This window comes from Silene latifolia, chromosome 9 (assembly GCF_048544455.1).
Source record: "Silene latifolia isolate original U9 population chromosome 9, ASM4854445v1, whole genome shotgun sequence".
Taxonomy (NCBI): Eukaryota; Viridiplantae; Streptophyta; class Magnoliopsida; order Caryophyllales; family Caryophyllaceae; genus Silene; species Silene latifolia.
In genome coordinates this window covers 28057597-28072747 of record NC_133534.1, presented here as the reverse complement: position 1 = coordinate 28072747, position 15151 = coordinate 28057597, and positions in this window count along the sequence as shown.

Here is a 15151-nt window from a genome sequence, read left to right as displayed (position 1 = left end):
AATATTCATGGACCAGATGAATCAGTTCACACGTCTGAAAAATGACGGGTCCAACTTTGCGGAATGGGAGGCGGCACTACGGAATGCTGTCATTGCTGACGGTAAGCTCAAGTACTTAACTGAGCCAATACCGGTAAACCCAGGCCCCAATGCAGGAGTCAACGAGTCACTCGCTTATAGTGATTTCGTTATGGAAGCGGGTGCGATAAAGAACGTACTCATCTTTGCAATGGAAACCAATTTGCAGAGACGCTTCATTGCCCAAGGTGCAAACAAGATTTTCACCACGCTCACTAACGAGTTATCAAAAGCACCGAGAATCGTTACATATGAGCATATCTGTCGCTTCTTTGATGTGAAACTCCAGAAGGGCCAACCGGTTAGCCCACACATTCTTCACATGATTGAGAATGTCGAGAAGCTGGAGGCACTTAATTACAAAATCAGTGAGAGCATTGTCATTGACCGAATGCTTCATTCTCTTCATGATGGTTTTGCCCTTTTCAGGGCGAACTATTACATGAATGACTTGAAAAAGAGTACTCATGAGCTACACTTCCTTCTCGTACAGACCGAGAAGGATATGAAATTGAGTGGGACCATGAAGCAAGATGTTCTCATGATTTCCAATAAAAGTAAGGGTAAGGGCAGGCTCATGGCGACCTAGCTGTAGGTAAGCCAAAGTTTAAGAAGCCAGAAAACGGTAAGAGTGGGCCTGGTGAGACTAGTGGCTCACATGGCAAGGCAAAGAGCAAGGGCGGTGACATTGAGTGCCACCATTGTCACAAGACTGGACATTGGAGGAGAAACTGTCCCGTCTACCGTGAGGACATCAAAGCAGGGCGCGTCGTCCGTGTTGGTATGTCATCTTATATTCATATGATTGAGATTAACCATACAAGTTTCAAAACTTGGGTACTAGATACTGGTTGTGGTTCTCATCTGTGTAATAATTTGCAGGGCCTAAAGAACATCACACATCTCGCAAAGGGTGATGTGGACCTGCGAGTCGGGAATGGAGCACGAGTTGCTGCAGTCTCGAAGGGAACATACGTAATCCAACTCCCTAGTGGTTTTGAGTTATTTTTATAACTGTTACTATATACCCAGTTTATCTAAGAACAGTATTTCTATTTCCGTACTTGATATAGACGGTTTTGCATTTTCAATAAAGGATAATAGCTGTATTTTCTTTTTATGAAATGATTTATGGCAAAGCAGTTTCCATGAATGGAATTTACATCTTAGATCAAACCACAGAAGTATTACACGTGAATAATAAGAAATTAAAGGTTGGTGACAAAGATCAAACCTATCTATGGCATTGTCGAATGGGACACATAAATGAGAAACGTGTAAAGAAACTCGTCGATAATGGGACTATTCCCGCATTCGAATTTTCTACATATGGCACGTGTGAGTCATGTCTAATTGGCAAAATGACTCGAATTTCCTTCAAAGGTGTTGGAATGCACGCTAATGACCTATTAGGACTCATGCATATTGATGTTTGTGGACCTATGTCAATTACCGCTAGAGATGGCTATAGATATTTTATCACTTTCACGGACGATTTGAATAGATATCGATATGTCTACTTAATGAAGCATAAAAGTGAGTCCTTTGAGAAATTCAAGGAATACCAGAACAGGGTACAGAACCAACTGGGTAGAAAGGTTAAAGCACTCCGTTCAGATCGGGGTGGCGAATATCTTTCAAATGAGTTTGATCAACACCTTAAAGACTGTAGAATCGTTCTACAGTTAACTCCACCTGGAACACCTCGATTAAATGGTGTGACCGAACGGAGAAATCGAACCTTACTTGATATGGTTCGATCCATGATGAGTCACATGGTAGTGCCTGATTCATTATGAGGTTTTGCTCTTTTGTCAGCTGCTCTTATACTTAACCAAAGTCCGACTAAAGCTGTCGACAAGACTCCATATGAAATGTGGAAGGGAAAGGTCCCTAACTTGTCCTTTATTCGGGTTTGGGGCTGCGTAGCTTATGTCAATTGGAGACACGAGGATAAGCTCGGCCCGCGATCGGTCAAGACATACTTTATGGGTTATCCAAAAGGGACATTTGGTCATTACTTCTATTCACCTACCGAACATCGAGTTTTTGTTGCCGCTAGTGCGACGTTCTTAGAGAAGGAATTTCTCGAGAACAAGACGAGTAATAGAACCTTCGAGCTGTCGGAGATTCCAGAACCAACAACCGAAGAACGGATGGAGGAAGTTGTTCCTCCAACTGATGATACGGTTAATATTCCTGAGGAACCTAGGAGGTCGGGTAGAGTCTCTAATCCTCCGGACAGATACATAGGTATGGTCGAGGAGAATGACGTGTTACTCCTAGAGAGTAATGAACCCGCTACCTATAAAGGTGCCATGACCAGTTCCGACTCAAAGCTATGGCTCGAAGCCATGCAATCCGAGATGGACTCCATGTATGAGAATGACGTATGGGATCTAGTTGATTTACCTAATAAGGTAAAACCTCTACAGTGCAAATGGCTTTACAAAATAAAGCGTTCTGTAGACGCGCAACCAGATACCTATAAGGCACGACTAGTGGCAAAAGGTTTCACTCAAGTGCACGGATTGCATTATAATGAGATTTTTGCACCTGTAGTCATGCTACGTTCCATTCGGATAATCTTAGCGATTGCCGCCTTTCATGACTATGAAATTTGGCAAATGGATGTGAAAACCGCCTTCTTAAACGGTTATTTGGAGGAAGAGTTGTACTTGGTGCAACCCAAAGGTTTCATAGATCCTGAACATCCTAATAAAGTATGCAAGCTTAAGCGCTCCATTTATGGACTTAAGCAAGCTTCTCGGAGTTGGAATCATCGTTTCGACCAGGTGATAAAAGAGTATGGTTTCACTCGATCGGTCGAAGAACCATGCTTATATATCAAGTCGAGTGGGAGCAAGATTGTTTTCTTGATATTGTATGTCGATGACATACTCTTGATTGGGAATGACATTCCTCTCCTATCTTCGGTTAAAGAATGGTTGAAGAACCATTTCCAGATGAAAGATCTGGGTGAGGCACAACGCATATTGGGAATCCGTATCTACTGAGATAGATCACGACGGACGTTATCACTAAGTCAGGAGTCTTATCTGGATAAGATTCTTGAGAGGTTCAGCATGACCAACTCCAAGAAGGAGAACCTTCCAATGACGACTGGGATGTAGTTGAGCAAGTCTCAGTCACCCACGACGCCTGAAGGGAGTGAGCGCATGAGTCGTGTTCCTTATGCATCTGCAATAGGATCAATCATTTATACCATGATATGCACACGTCCAGACGTGGCATATGCATTGAGTATGATGAGTCGGCACCAAAAGAATCCATGTACCTACGGAGGACTAAGGATTGGGTATTGACTTATGGAGGAGATACTAAGCTCTGCGCAACCGGTTACGCAGATGCCAGCTTCCAAACGGATCGAGATGATTCTAAATCTCAGTCCGTGTTCGTCTTCACTCTTAATGGTGCTGCGGTCAGCTGGAATAGTTCTAAACAGAAAGTTGTAGCAGATTCTACTACTGAGCCATTGAAATATGATAAGCATCGGGGGCACGTTATTTCCATGAGAATTAAACGTGTACCTGAGTTATAGTAGTTGATTATGAATTCGATACGTTATCTTTTTCATATACTATTTATAACTTCATCGTTTTTATAATATTTTGTTTTTCATGTGGATTGTACTGACAACATTGAACGCCACAAAGTGAACTGAATTACATTATATTTGTTTTAGTCCGTAATCGCCAATGTGAGCTGATAACTCCGGCTATTATATTGTGCAGTCGATTGATGGTGGGTTCAACGAGCCATAAGTCAAATGGTTGACTGATCGTTCACAAATACGAGATTATAACGATACCTCGTAGGACAAATTTTCGTGACAACGTAATGGAGTCCTAAATGTTTAAAAACATTCGGTGCCAGGTCGTGGATAGGACATCCATTGTGTTCCTAGAGTCGATTCTTTTTACTATCGACTGTCTCTTGAGATTAAGGCAGTTTTTGGGTGACTTTGGTTTCTTTCTCACGGTCTGCCGTAACTGGAGGCTAAGTAGATTTTTTCTGGGTCATTTCATACTGTGCTTACATCTGCAGGATTCGAGTTGAGGAAAATATCCAACCCTTATCAGGTATAGTTATTTTCCAGGGCCACTCGAGGAGTTGTAACTGAAATGCATGGCCATGCTCGAATGATGATTCGTTTATCAGTTAAGTTACTCACTAGTCGGGGAAACCACTCTTGATAATGATCGCTTGTAAAATACGACCTTTGTGAATACGGATTTGCAAATTGTTTTACATTGAGTGGGAGAAATTTTAGGATATGAGAATCGGTTATCGCACATACACTTGTGAGGACAAGTGGGAGTTTGTTGGAGCTTGTGTCCACCACAAATTAGTGTGATAACATTTTTAAATCTCTTACAGGTTCACAAGGGTATACTTCGTATATTTAATCAGTTGATTAACGTTTACCTAATAACGGTTGACTTGCTAGAAAGTTTGACGTTATTATCATACAGATGGCGGTGATCAACTGGTCCCTAAAGGTCACACCTATAGGATGTGTTTGAGAGATGTGGTTATAGAAATATGATCACATTGATGCCTTATATGACTAAACAGTTAGTCAATGTGTTGATGAGACAATTATTTAATGAAGATTAAATAATATTAGTTGAGACAATTAATCACAATTCGTAAATTGAATATAATAAGTTATATTTAATTAAATGTATGTAATGTTAGCTTGGACGAATTAATCTGTTAATTCGTAATTAAATGTAATCGGTTATATTTAATATCAACAAGATGAATGTGTCATAGTGGTAATAGTGAGGGTACTCAAACCAAGAGGTCATGGGTTCGATCCTCACCAGATGACAATTTACACATTTTATACATTTTTGCCATAACCGAAAATAAGGAAATTACTCCTTGATATTTCGGTTCCTATGGGCCGAAAATTTGGAAGAGAAAATCAACCCATCTACTCCATATACTCGGTTATAAGGAGAGTAAGGGATTTCTCTTTAACCTAATTTTCTTTTTCCCAATTCTTGCCTCCTCTCATCGGAAAAACACAAGAAACCTAATTTTACAGAAAATTTGTGGGATCGATTCTAGCAAAATCAAAGGGCATTTCTCGGAGCATCTTGGGTGCAACTGATAGGAGAATATCATTGCGATATTGTTCATAGGCCATAAAAGCTAGGACCGAAGGCTATTTCTTAATCCTTTACGTTTTGTTTATGTAATTCATTTTATGACTAGCATTCATCATTCTATAATTCGTTATAATCCTTAAAATTAAAGGGATGCATACAGATAAATCCCACAGTTTATGCATTGGTGTTTGTGGTTTTTTAGAATGTGCAATTGTAAAAATGTAGTTGTGCATTGAAGTACTCTGTTGGATTTTTTTTACTGGAACTTGCTGCTACTATGGCCTGATGCAGTTGTCCTTTGCAGGTTCAATGTTTTTTTTTTTAAAAACGTAGAGAAATCATGCAATTGTAGACCACTGCACTGTAACATTTCCTGTTTAAGATTTGGATGGTTGATGATGTATAGTTTTTTTCTTCAGTTTATAGCACAGGCAGGTGATTTTTCAGGTCTAGGGTGTGGTAGATATAACTTCTGTAGTTTGAGGTGTATGTCTGTGGCAAAATCTATTGTGAAAAGTGTTCTTTGGAAACTCATTGTTTTAGGACTGTGCCTGTTCTGTTTTGGGTTTTCGTGCCACGAATGCTCATTTGGTTGTGAGAGCATGTTGTCCTTGCTGGGCACACAAAATGGCATGGATGTGTGTTGTTGTTGTTGTCTTAGACAGACTTAATTAACGCGGTTCAGTTGTGTTTAGAGCAATAGAAAAGTTGATATCTAATTTGAGGTAAGTGGTAGTTTGATGAAATGGATTTCTGTGGGAAAAAGGTACTATTACTTCTGGGTAGTGCTTTAATTTGTGCCTGTTACAGGTAAGGTTTCAAATGGAACAGGAAAAAAAGGAGTTCAGTATTTCATTCCGTTCTATCTTGTCTGAAATAACAAAGGGACTTCAGTGGCCAGACCCGATATACAACCAAACAAATTTAGCAATGGACAGAGCTAATTTGGTGCTTCTTAGAGGTGTCGGCCCTACAGCATGTTTCTTTACAGGGGAAAAAGGACAGAACCTTGCTGAATCTGAGGAACAAGCTGCTGAACAGGTTGTGGATTTCCTGGTTCAGAAGAAGCAGGTGATTATAGAAGATGTCAATTTAGAGCGGAGGAACAAGTATAAGGCTTGCTGTCAATTCTTTAAGGCCAAGCGTAACACGCTAGAATCAGTTGAGCAGTCCCCGCCTGGCACCAACTGCGGGCCAATAAAGAACAGGAAAGTGAAGGTGTAATACTCCGTATTTATGAGTCTTTGGGTACTCTATCGAGTAGGCCTTACTCTGTCGAGTAAGGGTGAGTTGCGTTTTAAAATAGTTTCTGACCTGTTGGGTACTCGATCGAGTAACTAGGATACTCGATCGAGTAAGGGGGCACTCGATCGAGTACCTTAGCTACTCGATCGAGTAGCCGTTTCTGAGGGGAGTTATTTCTCGGGTTTTGTTAATTATGCGATTAAGGTATATAATCTTTTCCGTCATCATTCTAAACACTTTTCAAAACCTAAATTACTGTCAAAGAGAGAAAGCAAGTACGTTCATCCCTTTAATCGCATTGTTAGCAAATCCCGGAGTTTGGAAGGTCGGTTTTCATCGTTTGTTATACCGTTGAGATCCTTGTGTCGAGGGTAACATCTATGTACCTTTTTATTGTTTTTCCTTTAAGTTGGTTAAACCCTAATATGGGGATTTGGAGGTTTTGTGTAGATTGTGATTTGGTAGTGTTTATGTGTTTGTATGATAGGAGGAGGTTTTGTAGAAGAGGCTTTTTGATACAGTTGTTGATACCGTCTGACAGTTGTGCTTTACAAGTAGGATTTCCTACTCAGTATTAGTCCCATAATGGGATGATTGTTGATGTGTTGAGATTGATTGTTTAATATCGTAATTGTTTTGTGACGGTTGTGATTGTGGATGTGATTGTTTGTCTCTGGTTCTCGAGATGCGTTCTCGGCTGAATGGAGTCACTTGCGGGAGTGGCTTCACGCCCTAGTTTCGCCCTTCGTGGAACCCGCCACGGAAGAGGATGTGCACATTAATGGGACAGGGTTATCGCTCGGTATGATGAGCGGGGCTTAGGTGGGAACGGCTGCGGTCCCCCACCGGGCGGTCGGTCCAAAGTGGACGATCGATGACGGAGATTGATGGGAGTGGTGTGATTGTGTGTGTGTGACCGTTTGAGCTGTGTTGTTTGTTGTGTTGTTGGATAATATAAATTGTGTGATTAGTACTGACCCCGTTTAAATGTTTTAAAAACTGTGGTGATCCATTCGGGGTGGTGAGCGATTATTGAGCGGTATGATATGACGCGTATGGGATAGCCGGGATGAGTCATCACATGGCGCTTAGAAGTCTTCCGCCGTGTCGACGATGTTTTATAGCTTTGATAGTTTTGCGATGAGACCGTCGAGAATCTTGTATTTCTTTTTATCAATTTGGAATTGCTATGTAATCACTTTAAACTTTATTTACTTTTAAAGTTGTTTCGTTATTGTCTTATGAATATCATGCCTCGGGTAACCGAGATGGTGGCATCCTTATACCTGAGTGGTCCTGGTAAGGCACTTGGAGTGTGGGGGTGTTACAAATGGTATCAGAGCGACGATCCTGAAACCTGTAACCAATAAATTTAATGAATATAGGGAGTCAATTAAAATGAACCCGGGGTAAAGGTTGTAGGAGCTAATGCAAAGGCTTGGGAGACGTCCTAAAGTCGTGAACTCGCCATACAATTTTGAACCGGTCACCATGGGATATGAGTCGGGATCGCTATGTGTTTATCTTGTGAATTGTGTACCTATATGGTGATGTGTGGCATGAATCGGTGGATGTATGTATGTGGAGAATGGGGAATGTGTAGAAAAGATGGTGATGATGTGATTTCGTAAGCTATTGATTGAAAGCATGATGGTTGGTTTACAATGTTGTTTTGAATTGTAGGAAATATGAGAATGATGAATGATGTGGTAGAAAAAGGAAGTAGTTCATATGTGATAATATGTGATGAATGATGATGTTGCAGGATGGATGATTCATAATGTGGCATAATAATAACATGTGCATAGGAATGTTGTGTCGTATACGTATATTTGGTTTGCATAAGGTTGCATGATAAGTTTATGTACTTGTCCACTATTGTTCATGTATATATGTGGTAAGAAGTGTGTAGCTGTAATGAATGAATTGGTTGGAAGAGATTAAGTAAGTAATTGCATAAAAATATGAAATTCATGTGTGGAACATGTTTATGTGGGTAATGGATTTTAATAATATGGCAATGTTTGTAACATGTATGTGAATAGGAGATTTTATGTTGTATATTATGTTATTGTGTACGTAAAGTTATAAAATAAAAGCATGTGGTAAATCGTGATTGACAAGTTAAATAATCGATGTGCATGATTAATGTTGTTGCTTGGCTTTTGAAAATAGTAACATATGATTATGAATACTGGTTTTATGAGTTTTGGACTGGTTTTGTTTGCTTGGTTGTTGTTTAAGTTGTTTGGAAGTAAAATCAAGTAGTTGTGTTTTTCGATTATAAAGAGGTTGTCTTTAAACTGTTATAACTTGAGATTCATAAATGATTTTGATGTGATTCTAATTGGAGGTTATAGCTTGTCCTTTTACGATTCTAACGATAGGTCACACGCCCAAAACGACCAAGTAATGAGTGAGTTATGACTGTTTTACGAAAACTGGACAATGCTGAGAATTGGGGTACTCGATCGAGTAGCCTTGGTACTCGATCGAGTAAAGGGGAACTCGATCGAGTACGTTAGTTACTCGATCGTGTAGCCCTGATGATTTGTTTTACATGCTTCTGATCTTCACCTACTCGATCGAGTAAGTCCCTTACTCGATCTAGTGACCCCTGTTTTGGGTTATATGCTTATCTTTTGACATTCGTTGCATATTATATTTAATTTAAATAAAGTTGTTATTTTACTTCTTTATGCATTGTTTTACATGTAAGTTGGTCTTGATACGTAAGTTACCCAATCTTATGGGGTGGTGAGTGGCACCTTATGGTGAGTATGAGTTTGGTGGGAGGAGATGAGCTATATGTGGTTGTGCTGAGAAGTGGAAAAAGAAAAAGAATATTGATGAGCTGATTGAGGCATGGTGCAAGTTTTGGTGAGACGTGGTGAGTGATTTATTCGCGAAATTGAGTGATGTAAAAGTAAGTGAAAGTGGGTAAGGGATGATGTGGGTCTAAGGAACGTGAGAATGAAAAGATTGAAAGGAAGGTTTGGATAGTGGCAACTTGAGATGTGTAAAGAATTATGGAGTGAGATGGTTAGGAGTCGTGTGGGTCAAGAATATATGTAGTGAAAGTTCGTTTTAAAGGGGTTGAGAAGAGTGGTATATAGTGAACTTTATGGAGACATGTTGCGAGGTGGATTTGTAGACAGTGAGTGAGTTTGGGAGATTTGGTTTATTAAGAGGTGAAACTACGTGTGATTTCTTTGGGCATTTAACGGCATGAAATGAAGTTGTTTAAACAATGAACGTTGATTTTATGGATAGGTTAGTGGCAAGTGTGAGGAATAGCATAATAAGAGAAGATCCATGGTAAGAAAGAGTGAGATGATATCGACATGAAATAATGGGATTTGAGCTTTGGAGGAATGAGAAGGTAACCGGAGCACTAAAGAATTAGATAGAAGTAATAAGGAGTTGAGCTATTAAATGGTATTGTTGAATGTGAAGAGAAAAGAGGAGTTGAGCTATTAAATGGTATTGTTGAATGTGAAGAGAAAAGAAGAGTAAAAAGTAAGCTAAGGAAAATTTCCACCGGAGTTATGTGATATAAAGGTAAGGAATCATCGAAATGTGTGATATTATCATAAGGATGTTAGTTAATGGTTATATGGGAGTTTCAGGACAACATGATTAATAATGAGTTTCGAGGAATTAAGGGAGTAAGAGTTGGTGGAGTATTTACACGATATGAGATTTTTGGTGGAAAGTTAGATGACGATACAATTAAGATAGTATTGGGAATAATGTTGAGGTAATTTTGTTGATGGGTTTGATGTTCTTTATTTGGGGATGTTAACCAAAGATAGGAGAAAAACCGTGTTGTTTTGATATGAGTGTAAGAGGTTTGATATACGAGCAGTGGTGGTATTGTGGTGTTGTCACTAGTGGTTAAGGGTGATGATAGATAAGAAAGACAACAGTCCTAGAGAGGTTGATTTTTACAAAGGCCGGATTGATATGTATGGTTATAAGGGAGTATAAGATGTGGTTATATGAGGCGAGCGCTAGTGGTTGAATATTAATGGTATGGCATGAGGTGATGGTTATGCGAATGGGAAAATATGTTATGAGGGGTATATGAGTTAAGCTCGGGCGATAGGTAACCTTTATCGAGTGGTAACTTACGTGATCAGGATTGACTAGTTGAATGTGATTATGAGTCTATGATGTGTATAAATGTTTGTGTGAGGTTCTGACCTCACGAGAAGCGGTATGGTGTGATAGTTATAAAGATGTTATATGAATGTTTGTGATATATGTAGGGTACGACAATCTGATGGAATGAGGCTAAAAAGGTAATAATTTGATTGATTTGGCATGGCTAGTTATAATTTTATGTGTATTGATAACACATGCGTATTCCGTGAAATGGTAGAGATGATGTTCATGAGGTGCTTATCTGTTTATCCATATAATATGTTGCGTTGTGATTTAATAAAGTGGATTTGAGTAAGTTTTTCTTGTCGAGAAGTTATCTTTGAGTCGGTGTTTATGGGTCCGAGTAAGTTGTGATGTCTATCGGTGCGGTTGTGGTGCCTCGGGTGGTGATCCGGCATGGTACTTCGTGTTGTGATGTGGGTATTTTCGCAACTGCGGTGCGGTTGTTGGTGACGGTGTTGTGATGCCGTCACCGGTTGTGGTGGAGTAGGCGGGATGATTATGATACGAGTTTTCGAAAGTGCATACCATTATACATAGATTGTTGTTTTGTTTCTTTGTTGTTCTTTGTGAGTTTTGGTTGAACATGTAGACTTGTTGTTTTGTTTGTTGATATTTCTTACCGATTTCACTTGGGTGTGAGGGTAGAGTATGATATGGGAGAAAGTTGTGTATGTTTTGTTGTTGTGATGGTATAGTGATTTTCTACGTTGATAGGGCACGATTGTAAGAGGTTGTACGAAACATTTGACCTTGTTGTAGATGAAACATCGGTGCACATAGTCATGGCAAGTGATTCGTAGAACATGTGTGGTAATGATCCGAAAGTCTGCAGTGGTTTTAATCTTTCGTTGGGCCAGTGAGGGAAGGGTGTTTGGATTTAGTGTTTTGTTAAGTCATGTATGAGTTTTGCAGTGATGAAAGAAAAGAACTTGAGGATCTTGTGTGAGTGTACGTAACACGTGTGGATCGTGAGTTATGCGTTTGGCGATAGAAGTTTTATATAGCCTATATAGAGAGGTATGTCATGTTGCGGTAATGTGGAAGAGTTGGAGTATTGGTTATGCTAAGGGTTTTGCGGTATTAGTTAGATGGAGTGCAGAGTGAATTGAAGTATGAGAACTGTTTAAGTAAGAAAGCCTTGAAAATAGGAACGGTTATAGAAATGAGGTTATAGGCGGTTATCTTTGACATGTGGTGGTGATGAGGATGATGAGATGTTTTAACTAAGGATTTAGTATTAGTGAGTTACGAGGACGTAACATTTGTCTTAAGAGGAGTAGGATGCGATAAAAGTGAGTTTCATGGTTGTGCATGTTGTAAAATAATTGGAAGTAGAGTGTTAGCATAGCGTAAAGGAGGGATTTGTTTTGTGGTTGATGTTGTTAAAAGGCCATGGTCGTGCTTGTAGTAGTGTGATGTTTAGGAGTTCGAGAGTTTTGATAGTGGGATGATGATGTTTATGAGTGTAAGTAAACTTCGAGGATGAAGTTCCTGTTAAGGGTGGTAGAATGTAACATTCCGTTTGATGTTAGGGGTATTTTGATATTGGATTGGCTCTGGATGATGTATTACGGAGCTAGTTGGTAGTGTATGGAGTTAGTGTTGAGAGAGATATAATGGAGTCGATACGATATCGTGAGCCATGTTGTGGAGGTAGGAATAGTTAGTGGAGTTGGTGTTACGAGTTCATGTTTGGGTTGGAGTTTTGTTTTGAGTTCTTAGTCACGTTGTTGTGTCTTGATCGAGTTAGTATGTTTGTTTTTGAGTATGGGTTGAACTTCGGGGACGAAGTTCTTTTTAAGGAGGGAAGACTGTAATACTCCGTATTTATGAGTCTTTGGGTACTCTATCGAGTAGGCCTTACTCTGTCGAGTAAGGGTGAGTTGCGTTTTAAAATAGTTTCTGACCTGTTGGGTACTCGATCGAGTAACTAGGATACTCGATCGAGTAAGGGGGCACTCGATCGAGTACCTTAGCTACTCGATCGAGTAGCCGGTTTACGGGGAGTTATTTCTCGGGTTTTGTTAATTATGCGATTAAGGTATATAATCTTTTCCGTCATCATTCTAAACACTTTTCAAAACCTAAATTACTGTCAAAGAGAGAAAGCAAGTACGTTCATCCCTTTAATCGCATTGTTAGCAAATCCCGGAGTTTGGAAGGTCGGTTTTCATCGTTTATTATACCGTTGAGATCTTTGCTTCGAGGGTAAGATCTATGTACCCTTTTTATTGTTTTTCCTTTAAGTTGGTTAAACCCTAATATGGGGATTTGGGGGTTTTGTGTAGATTGTGATTTGGTAGTGTTTATGTGTTTGTATGATTGGAGGAGGTTTTGTAGAAGAGGCTTTTTGATACAGCTGTTGATACCGTCTGACGGTTGTGCTTTACAAGTAGGATTTCCTACTCAGTATTAGTCCCATAATGGGATGATTGTTGATGTGTTGAGATTGATTGTTTAATATCGTAATTGTTTTGTGACGGTTGTGATTGTGGATGTGATTGTTTGTCTCTGGTTCTCGAGATGCGTTCTCGGCTGAGTGGAGTCACTTGCGGGAGTGGCTTCACGCCCTAGTTTCGCCCTTCGTGGAACCCGCCACGGAAGAGGATGTGCACATTAATGGGACAGGGTTATCGCTCGGTATGATGAGCGGGGCTTAGGTGGGAACGGTTGCGGTTCCCCACTGGCAGGGCTGGTCCAGTGGACAGTCGGTGACGGAGATTGATGGGAGTGGTGTGATTGTGTGTGTGTGTGACCGTTTGAGCTGTGTTGTTTGTTGTGTTGTTGGATTATATAAATTGTGTGATTAGTACTGACCCCGTTTAAATGTTTTAAAAACGCGTGGTGATCCATTCGGGGGTGGTGAGCAGTTATTGAGCAGGTATGATATGACGCGTATGGGATAGCTGGGATGAGTCATCACGTGGCAGTTAGAAGTCTTCCGCTGTGTCAGACGATGTTTTCTAGCTTTGATAGTTTTGCAGTAGACCGTATGAGAATCTTGTATTTCTTTTTATCAGTTTGGAATTGCTATTTAATCACTTTAAACTTTATTTACTTTTAAAGTTGTTTCGTTATTGTCTTATGAATATCATGCCTCGGGTAACCGAGATGGTGGCATCCTTATACCTGAGTGGTCCTGGTAAGGCACTTGGAGTGTGGGGGTGTTACAGAAGGTCCCAACTACCCTGCCAAAGAGAATCATCGTGGATCTATGGGGTATTTGGTTGCAGATTGTGGCTGCATACCAAGTGACTGCTGATGAGGTTGATTTCATAGTCCAACCAGGTGGGCTCTATGTTTGTTATTTTACAATAACATGGCAGGACCACGCATTCAAATAAAGGTTCTTTATTGGAGATGGCTGCGACACCGTGGAAAAGGCCAAACAAAGCTTGGCCAAAAAAGCTATCCAATACTTTCAAACCATTTATAGTTTTTCTGTGAAAGATGCTAACTTCAACAGGATGAAGTATTCACAGATACATTGTGGGTTTCAGAGGCGTAGGTACTTGTTGTCTAGAGACCGGCACATTTGATTGCCATCTGATTTGGAAACCATTCCTGTTTTTATAGCAGATGGGTACCACACCCCTGAAGGCCCAGCGTATGGTGTTCGGAGTGGCTTATCCTTGCCTCCCCCCCTCCCCCCCAAAAAAAAATCTAGGCGTATTTTGTCAGAGAGGGGTTCAGCAAATTGGAGCCTTGGCACACCTGCAACTGCTGAACCGCTTACCAGGGAGGATGTCAATATGCCTAAAGAACTTGCAAGGCATTAGTTAAAGCTTTAAGAATAGTTGTAGGGTTGCTGTAGAATGCAAAACACTTATGTATGTAAAATAATAAGCCTTTTCGAAGACACGGTTGAATCTTTTGTGGCCATGATGGTAACGAGGCGGCACGTTACTCAAGATTTGAGGGTAACCTTTTGTGTAGTGCTGTAGGAAGCTTAATCAGAAACATTCAAAACTGTACCTCTGTAATGTAATGAATCAAACGAATGACTATTGGCCAACCATGCTTCGTGTGAAACTGACTTAACAATTTCTCTGCGTATAGTTTAGGTTATGATCTGAGATCCAGATGTGTATCCTCGCTATGTGCTTGCTTTAGTGGCTTATAGATTTAGCGTGATGGATTCAGTTGTATATTCAGTTTTAGTGTTCATTGCAAAGATAAACTTTTAAAAGCGGATGTTTAACTTAAAATGAGCGGTTAATATGTTGGATTTAAATTGTATATTTGTGTGTTGTGTGTGTAAAGTGATGAGATGCAAATTCCCTGACAAATGTGCTACTGCAGTAGTACATTTTGATGTAATATAACTACGTGGCAATTTGAAACAGGAAAAAAAAACAAATAGAGCCACATTGCGGTGTGGTGTATCGTTTCAGAATGTCTATGATACCTGCTAAAAGGCTAGGACAGTTTAGCACACCTGTGTTTCTTTTTTTAAATAAATGAAACTATTAGCATATTGTATGCGTGGCAGTTGTGACAATATGTAGTTGATGATT